The sequence below is a fragment of the Gnatocerus cornutus genome, unplaced genomic scaffold (assembly GCF_029298725.1).
Source record: "Gnatocerus cornutus isolate USDA-ARS CGAHR unplaced genomic scaffold, icGnaCorn1.1 ctg00000034.1, whole genome shotgun sequence".
Lineage (NCBI taxonomy): Eukaryota > Metazoa > Arthropoda > Insecta > Coleoptera > Tenebrionidae > Gnatocerus > Gnatocerus cornutus.
The window spans coordinates 850,199-858,538 of record NW_028275383.1 but is presented as its reverse complement, the minus strand read 5'-3'; positions in this window follow the sequence as shown (position 1 = coordinate 858,538).

Genomic DNA, 8,340 nt, shown 5'->3' with positions numbered 1-8,340 from the left:
GTTGAATCTTGGTAAAAAGTCATGATTTTGTAGATTTCGTGCTCTTCTTTGCGAATTCAAGCCAGAAAACAACGAAAATCGGCGAGAAATCGTCGTTTTGCATCGAAATATGCGGTTTTCTGTAAGAATTTTGATGATTTCGTGCAGAATTCTGCTGTTCAGCCGTAGACTCTTGGTAAAAAGTGATGATTTTGTAGATTTCGTGCTCTTCTTTACGAATTCAAGCCAGAAAACAACGAAAATCGGTGAGAAATCGTCGATTTGCATCGAAAAATGCGGTTTTCTGTAAGAATTTTGATGATTTCGTGCAGAATTCTGCTGTTTTCTTGCAATTCAGCCGTTGAATCTTGGTAAAAAGTGATGATTTTGTAGATTTCGTGCTCTTCTTTGCGAATTCAAGCCAGAAAACAACGAAAATCGGCGAGAAATCGTCGTTTTGCATCGAAATATGCGGTTTTCTCTAAGAATTTTGATGATTTCGTGCAGAATTCTGCTGTTTACTTGCAATTCAGCCGTTGAATCTTGGTAAAAAGTGATGATTTTGTAGATTTCGTGCTCTTCTTTGCGAATTCAAGCCAGAAAACAACGAAAATCGGCGAGAAATCGTCGTTTTGCATCGAAATATGCGGTTTTCTCTAAGAATTTTTATGATTTCGTGCAGAATTCTGCTGTTTTCTTGAAATTCAGCCATTGAATCTTGGTAAAAAGTGATGATTTTGTAGATTTCGTGCTCTTCTGTGCGAATTCAAGCCAGAAAACAACGAAAATCGGCGAGAAATCGTCGTTTTGCATCGAAATATGCGGTTTTCTCTAAGAATTTTGACGATTTCGTGCAGAATTCTGCTGTTTACTTGCAATTCAGCCGTTGAATCATGGTAAAAAGTCATGATTTTGTAGATTTCGTGCTCTTCTTTGCGAATTCAAGATAGAAAACAACGAAAATCAGCGAGAAATCGTTGTTTTGCATCGAAATATGCGGTTATCTGTAAGAATTTTGATGATTTTGTGCAGAATTCTGCTGTTTTCTTGCAATTCAGCCGTTGAATCTTGGTAAAAAGTCATGATTTTGTAGATTTCGTGCTCTTCTTTGCGAATTCAAGCTAGAAAACAACGAAAATCGGCGAGAAATAATCGTTTTGCATCGAAATATGCGGTTTTCTGTAAGAATTTTGATGATTTTGTGCAGAATTCTGCTGTTTTCTTGCAATTCAGCCGTTGAATCTTGGTAAAAAGTCATGATTTTGTAGATTTCGTGCTCTTCTTTGCAAATTCAAGCCAGAAAACCACGAAAATCGGCGAGAAATCGTCGTTTTGCATCGAAATATGCGGTTTTCTCTAAGAATTTTGATGATTTCGTGCAGAATTCTGCTGTTTTCTTGCAATTCAGCCGTTGAATATTGGTAAAAAGTGATGATTTTGTAGATTTCGTGCTCTTCTTTGCGAATTCAAGCCAGAAAACAACGAAAATCGGCGAGAAATCGTCGTTTTGCATCGAAATATGCGGTTTTCTCTAAGAATTTTGACGATTTCGTGCAGAATTCTGCTGTTTTCTTGCAATTCAGCCGTTGAATTTTGGTAAAAAGTCATGATTTTGTAGATTTCGTGCTCTTCTTGGCGAATTCAAAATAGAAAACAACGAAAATCGGCGAGAAATCGTTGTTTTGCATCGAAATATGCAGTTTACTCTAAGAATTTTGATGATTTCGTGCAGAATTCTGCTGTTTTCTTGCAATTCAGCCGTTGAATCTTGATAAAAAGTCATGATTTTGTAGATTTCGTGCTCTTCTTTGCGAATTCAAGCGAGAAAACAACGAAAATCGGCGAGAAATCGTCGTTTTGCATCGAAATATGCGGTTTTCTGTAAGAATTTTGATGATTTCGTGCAGAATTCTGCTGTTTTCTTGCAATTCAGATGTTGAATCTTGGTAAAAAGTGATGATTTTGTAGATTTCGTGCTCTTCTTTGCGAATTCAAGCCAGAAAACAACGAAAATCGGCGAGAAATCGTCGTTTTGCATCGAAATATGCGGTTTTCTCTAAGAATTTTGATGATTTCGTGCAGAATTCTGCTGTTTTCTTGCAATTCAGCCGTTGAATCTTGGTAAAAAGTGATGATTTTGTAGATTTCGTGATCTTCTTTGCGAATTCAAGCCAGAAAACAACGAAAATCGGTGAGAAATCGTCGTTTTGCATCGAAATATGCGGTTTTCTCTAAGAATTTTGATGATTTCGTGCAGAATTCTGCTGTTTTCTTGCAATTCAGCCGTTGAATCTTGGTAAAAAGTGATGATTTTGTAGATTTCGTGCTCTTCTTTGCGAATTCAAGCCAGAAAACAACGAAAATCGGCGAGAAATCGTCGTTTTGCATCGAAATATGCGGTTTTCTCTAAGAATTTTGATGATTTCGTGCAGAATTCTGCTGTTTTCTTGCAATTCAGCCGTTGAATCTTGGTAAAAAGTGATGATTTTGTAGATTTCGTGCTCTTCTTTGCGAATTCAAGCCAGAAAACAACGAAAATCGGCGAGAAATCATCGTTTTGCATCGAAATATGCGGTTTTCTCTAAGAATTTTGACGATTTCGTGCAGAATTCTGCTGTTTACTTGCAATTCAGCCGTTGAATCTTGGTAAAAAGTCATGATTTTGTAGATTTCGTGCTCTTCTTGGCGAATTCAAGATAGAAAACAACGAAAATCGGCGAGAAATCGTTGTTTTGCATCGAAATATGCAGTTTTCTCTAAGAATTTTGATGATTTCGTGCAGAATTCTGCTGTTTTCTTGCAATTCAGCCGTTGAATCTTGGTAAAAAGTCATGATTTTGTAGATTTCGTGCTCTTCTTTGCGAATTCAAGCCAGAAAACAACGAAAATCGGCGAGAAATCGTCGTTTTGCATCAAAATATGCGGTTTTCTGTAAGAATTTTGATGATTTCGTGCAGAATTCTGCTGTTTTCTGGCAATTCAGCCGTAGAATCTTGTAAAAAGTGATGATTTTGTAGATTTCGTGCTCTTCTTTGCGAATTCAAGCCAGAAAACAACGAAAATCGGCGAGAAATCGTTGTTTTGCATCGAAATATGCGGTTTTCTGTAAGAATTTTGATGATTTCGTGCAGAATTCTGCTGTTTTCTTGCAATTCAGCCGTAGAATCTTGGTAAAAAGTGATGATTTTGTAGATTTCGTGCTCTTCTTTGCGAATTCAAGCCAGAAAACAACGAAAATCGGCGAGAAATCGTCGTTTTGCATCGAAATATGCGGTTTTCTCTAAGAATTTTGACGATTTCGTGCAGAATTCTGCTGTTTACTTGCAATTCAGCCGTTGAATCTTGGTAAAAAGTCATGATTTTGTAGATTTCGTGCTCTTCTTTGCGAATTCAAGATAGAAAACAACGAAAATCAGCGAGAAATCGTCGTTTTGCATCAAAATATGCGGTTTTCTCTAAGAATTTTGATGATTTCGTGCAGAATTCTGCTGTTTTCTTGCAATTCAGCCGTTGAATCTTGGTAAAAAGTCATGATTTTGTAGATTTCGTGCTCTTCTTTGCAAATTCATGCCAGAAAACAACGAAAATCGGCGAGAAATCGTCGTTTTGCATCGAAATATGCGGTTTTCTGTAAGAATTTTGATGATTTCGAGCAGAATTCTGCTGTTTTCTTGCAATTCAGCCGTTGAATCTTGGTAAAAAGTCATGATTTTGTACATTTCGTGCTCTTCTTTGCGAATTCAAGCGAGAAAACAACGAAAATCAGCGAGAAATCGTCGTTTTGCATCGAAATATGCGGTTTTCTCTAAGAATTTTGATAATTTCGTGCAGAATTCTGCTGTTTTCTTGCAATTCAGCCGTTGAATCTTGGTAAAAAGTCATGATTTTGTAGATTTCGTGCTCTTCTTTGCAAATTCATGCCAGAAAACAACGAAAATCGGCGAGAAATCGTCGTCTTGCATCGAAATATGCGGTTTTCTGTATGAATTTTGATGATTTCGTGCAGAATTCTGCTGTTTTCTTGCAATTCAGCCGTTGAATCTTGGTAAAAAGTCATGATTTTGTAGATTTCGTGCTCTTCTTGCGAATTCAAGCGAGAAAACAACGAAAATCGGCGAGAAATCGTCGTTTTGCATCGAAATATGCGGTTTTCTGTAAGAATTTTGATGATTTCGTGCAGAATTCTGCTGTTTTCTTGCAATTCAGCCGTTGAATCTAGGTAAAAAGTCATGATTTTATAGATTTCGTGCTCTTCTTGGCGAATTCAAGATAGAAAACAACGAAAATCGGCGAGAAATCGTTGTTTTGCATCGAAATATGCGGTTTTCTGTAAGAATTTTGATGATTTCGTGCAGAATTTTGCTGTTTTCTTGCAATTCAGCCGTTGAATCTAGGTAAAAAGTCATGATTTTGTAGATTTCGTGCTCTTCTTGGCGAATTCAAGATAGAAAACAACGAAAATCGGCGAGAAATCGTTGTTTTGCATCGAAATATGCAGTTTTCTCTAAGAATTTTGATGATTTCGGGCAGAATTCTGCTGTTTTCTTGCAATTCAGCCGTTGAATCTTGGTAAAAAGTCATGATTTTGTAGATTTCGTGCTCTTCTTTGCGAATCCAAGCCAGAAAACAACAAAAATCGGCGAGAAATCGTCGTTTTGCATCGAAATATGCGGTTTTCTGTAAGAATTTTGATGATTTCGTGCAGAATTCTGCTGTTCAGCCGTAGACTCTTGGTAAAAAGTGATGATTTTGTAGATTTCGTGCTCTTCTTTGCGAATTCAAGCCAGAAAACAACGAAAATCGGCGAGAAATCGTCGTTTTGCATCGAAATATGCGGTTTTCTCTAAGAATTTTTATGATTTCGTGCAGAATTCTGCTGTTTTCTTGAAATTCAGCCGTTGAATCTTGGTAAAAAGTGATGATTTTGTAGATTTCGTGCTCTTCTGTGCGAATTCAAGCCAGAAAACAACGAAAATCGGCGAGAAATCGTCGTTTTGCATCGAAATATGCGGTTTTCTCTAAGAATTTTGACGATTTCGTGCAGAATTCTGCTGTTTACTTGCAATTCAGCCGTTGAATCTTGGTAAAAAGTCATGATTTTGTAGATTTCGTGCTCTTCTTTGCGAATTCAAGATAGAAAACAACGAAAATCAGCGAGAAATCGTTGTTTTGCATCGAAATAAGCGGTTTTCTGTAAGAATTTTGATGATTTTGTGCAGAATTCTGCTGTTTTCTTGCAATTCAGCCGTTGAATCTTGGTAAAAAGTCATGATTTTGTAGATTTCGTGCTCTTCTTTGCGAATTCAAGCCAGAAAACAACGAAAATCGGTGAGAAATCGTCGATTTGCATCGAAAAATGCGGTTTTCTGTTAGAATTTTGATGATTTCGTGCAGAATTCTGCGGTTTTCTTGCAATTCAGCCGTTGAATCTTAGTAAAAAGTTATGATTTTGTAGATTTCGTGCTCTTCTTTGCGAATTCAAGCCAGAAAACAACGAAAATCGGCGAGAAATCGTCGTTTTGCATCGAAATATGCGGTTTTCTGTAAGAATTTTGATGATTTCGTGCAGAATTCTGCTGTTTTCTTGCAATTCAGCCGTTGAATCTTGGTAAAAAGTCATGATTTTGTAGATTTCGTGCTCTTCTTTGCGAATTCAAGCTAGAAAACAACAAAAATCGGCGAGAAATAATCGTTTTGCATCGAAATATGCGGTTTTCTGTAAGAATTTTGATGATTTTGTGCAGAATTCTGCTGTTTTCTTGCAATTCAGCCGTTGAATCTTGGTAAAAAGTCATGATTTTGTAGATTTCGTCCTCTTCTTTGCGAATTCAAGCCAGAAAACCACGAAAATCGGCGAGAAATCGTCGTTTTGCATCGAAATATGCGGTTTTCTCTAAGAATTTTGATGATTTCGTGCAGAATTCTGCTGTTTTCTTGCAATTCAGCCGTTGACTATTGGTAAAAAGTGATGATTTTGTAGATTTCGTGCTGTTCTTTGCGAATTCAAGCCAGAAAACAACGAAAATCGGCGAGAAATCGTCGTTTTGCATCGAAATATGCGGTTTTCTCTAAGAATTTTGACGATTTCGTGCAGAATTCTGCTGTTTTCTTGCAATTCAGCCGTTGAATTTTGGTAAAAAGTAATGATTTTGTAGATTTCGTGCTCTTCTTGGCGAATTCAAAATAGAAAACAACGAAAATCGGCGAGAAATCGTTGTTTTGCATCGAAATATGCAGTTTACTCTAAGAATTTTGATGATTTCGTGCAGAATTCTGCTGTTTTCTTGCAATTCAGCCGTTGAATCTAGGTAAAAAGTCATGATTTTGTAGATTTCGTGCTCTTCTTTGCGAATTCAAGCGAGAAACCAACGAAAATCGGCGAGAAATCGTCGTTTTGCATCGAAATATGCGGTTTTCTGTAAGAATTTTGATGATTTCGTGCAGAATTCTGCATTTTTCTTGCAATTCAGATGTTGAATCTTGGTAAAAAGTGATGATTTTGTAGATTTCGTGCTCTTCTTTGCGAATTCAAGCCAGAAAACAACGAAAATCGGCGAGAAATCGTCGTTTTGCATCGAAATATGCGGTTTTCTCTAAGAATTTTTATGATTTCGTGCAGAATTCTGCTGTTTTCTTGCAATTCAGCCGTTGAATCTTGGTAAAAAGTGATGATTTTGTAGATTTCGTGCTCTTCTTTGCGAATTCAAGCCAGAAAACAACGAAAATCGGCGAGAAATCGTCGTTTTGCATCGAAATATGCGGTTTTCTCTAAGAATTTTGATGATTTCGTGCAGAATTCTGCTGTTTTCTTGCAATTCAGCCGTAGAATCTTGGTAAAAAGTGATGATTTTGTAGATTTCGTGCTCTTCTTTGCGAATTCAAGCCAGAAAACAACGAAAATCGGCGAGAAATCGTCGTTTTGCATCGAAATATGCGGTTTTCTCTAAGAATTTTGACGATTTCGTGCAGAATTCTGCTGTTTACTTGCAATTCAGCCGTTGAATCTTGGTAAAAAGTCATGATTTTGTAGATTTCGTGCTCTTCTTTGCGAATTCAAGATAGAAAACAACGAAAATCAGCGAGAAATCGTCGTTTTGCATCAAAATATGCGGTTTTCTCTAAGAATTTTGATGATTTCGTGCAGAATTCTGCTGTTTTCTTGCAATTCAGCCGTTGAATCTTGGTAAAAAGTCATGATTTTGTAGATTTCGTGCTCTTCTTTGCAAATTCATGCCAGAAAACAACGAAAATCGGCGAGAAATCGTCGTTTTGCATCGAAATATGCGGTTTTCTGTAAGAATTTTGATGATTTCGAGCAGAATTCTGCTGTTTTCTTGCAATTCAGCCGTTGAATCTTGGTAAAAAGTCATGATTTTGTACATTTCGTGCTCTTCTTTGCGAATTCAAGCGAGAAAACAACGAAAATCAGCGAGAAATCGTCGTTTTGCATCGAAATATGCGGTTTTCTCTAAGAATTTTGATGATTTCGTGCAGAATTCTGCTGTTTTCTTGCAATTCAGCCGTTGAATCTTGGTAAAAAGTCATGATTTTGTAGATTTCGTGCTCTTCTTTGCAAATTCATGCCAGAAAACAACGAAAATCGGCGAGAAATCGTCGTTTTGCATCGAAATAGGCGGTTTTCTGTAAGAATTTTGATGATTTCGTGCAGAATTCTGCTGTTTTCTTCCAATTCAGCCGTTGAATCTTGGTAAAAAGTCATGATTTTGTATATTTCCTGCTCTTCTTGCGAATTCAAGCGAGAAAACAACGAAAATCGGCGAGAAATCGTCGTTTTGCATCGAAATATGCGGTTTTCTGTAAGAATTTTGATGATTTCGTGCAGAATTCTGCTGTTTTCTTGCAATTCAGCCGTTGAATCTAGGTAAAAAGTCATGATTTTATAGATTTCGTGCTCTTCTTGGCGAATTCAAGATAGAAAACAACGAAAATCGGCGAGAAATCGTTGTTTTGCATCGAAATATGCGGTTTTCTGTAAGAATTTTGATGATTTCGTGCAGAATTCTGCTGTTTTCTTGCAATTCAGCCGTTGAATCTAGGTAAAAAGTCATGATTTTGTAGATTTCGTGCTCTTCTTGGCGAATTCAAGATAGAAAACAACGAAAATCGGCGAGAAATCGTTGTTTTGCATCGAAATATGCAGTTTTCTCTAAGAATTTTGATGATTTCGGGCAGAATTCTGCTGTTTTCTTGCAATTCAGCCGTTGAATCTTGGTAAAAAGTCATGATTTTGTAGATTTCGTGCTCTTCTTTGCGAATCCAAGCCAGAAAACAACAAAAATCGGCGAGAAATCGTCGTTTTGCATCGAAATATGCGGTTTTCTGTAAGAATTTTGATGATTT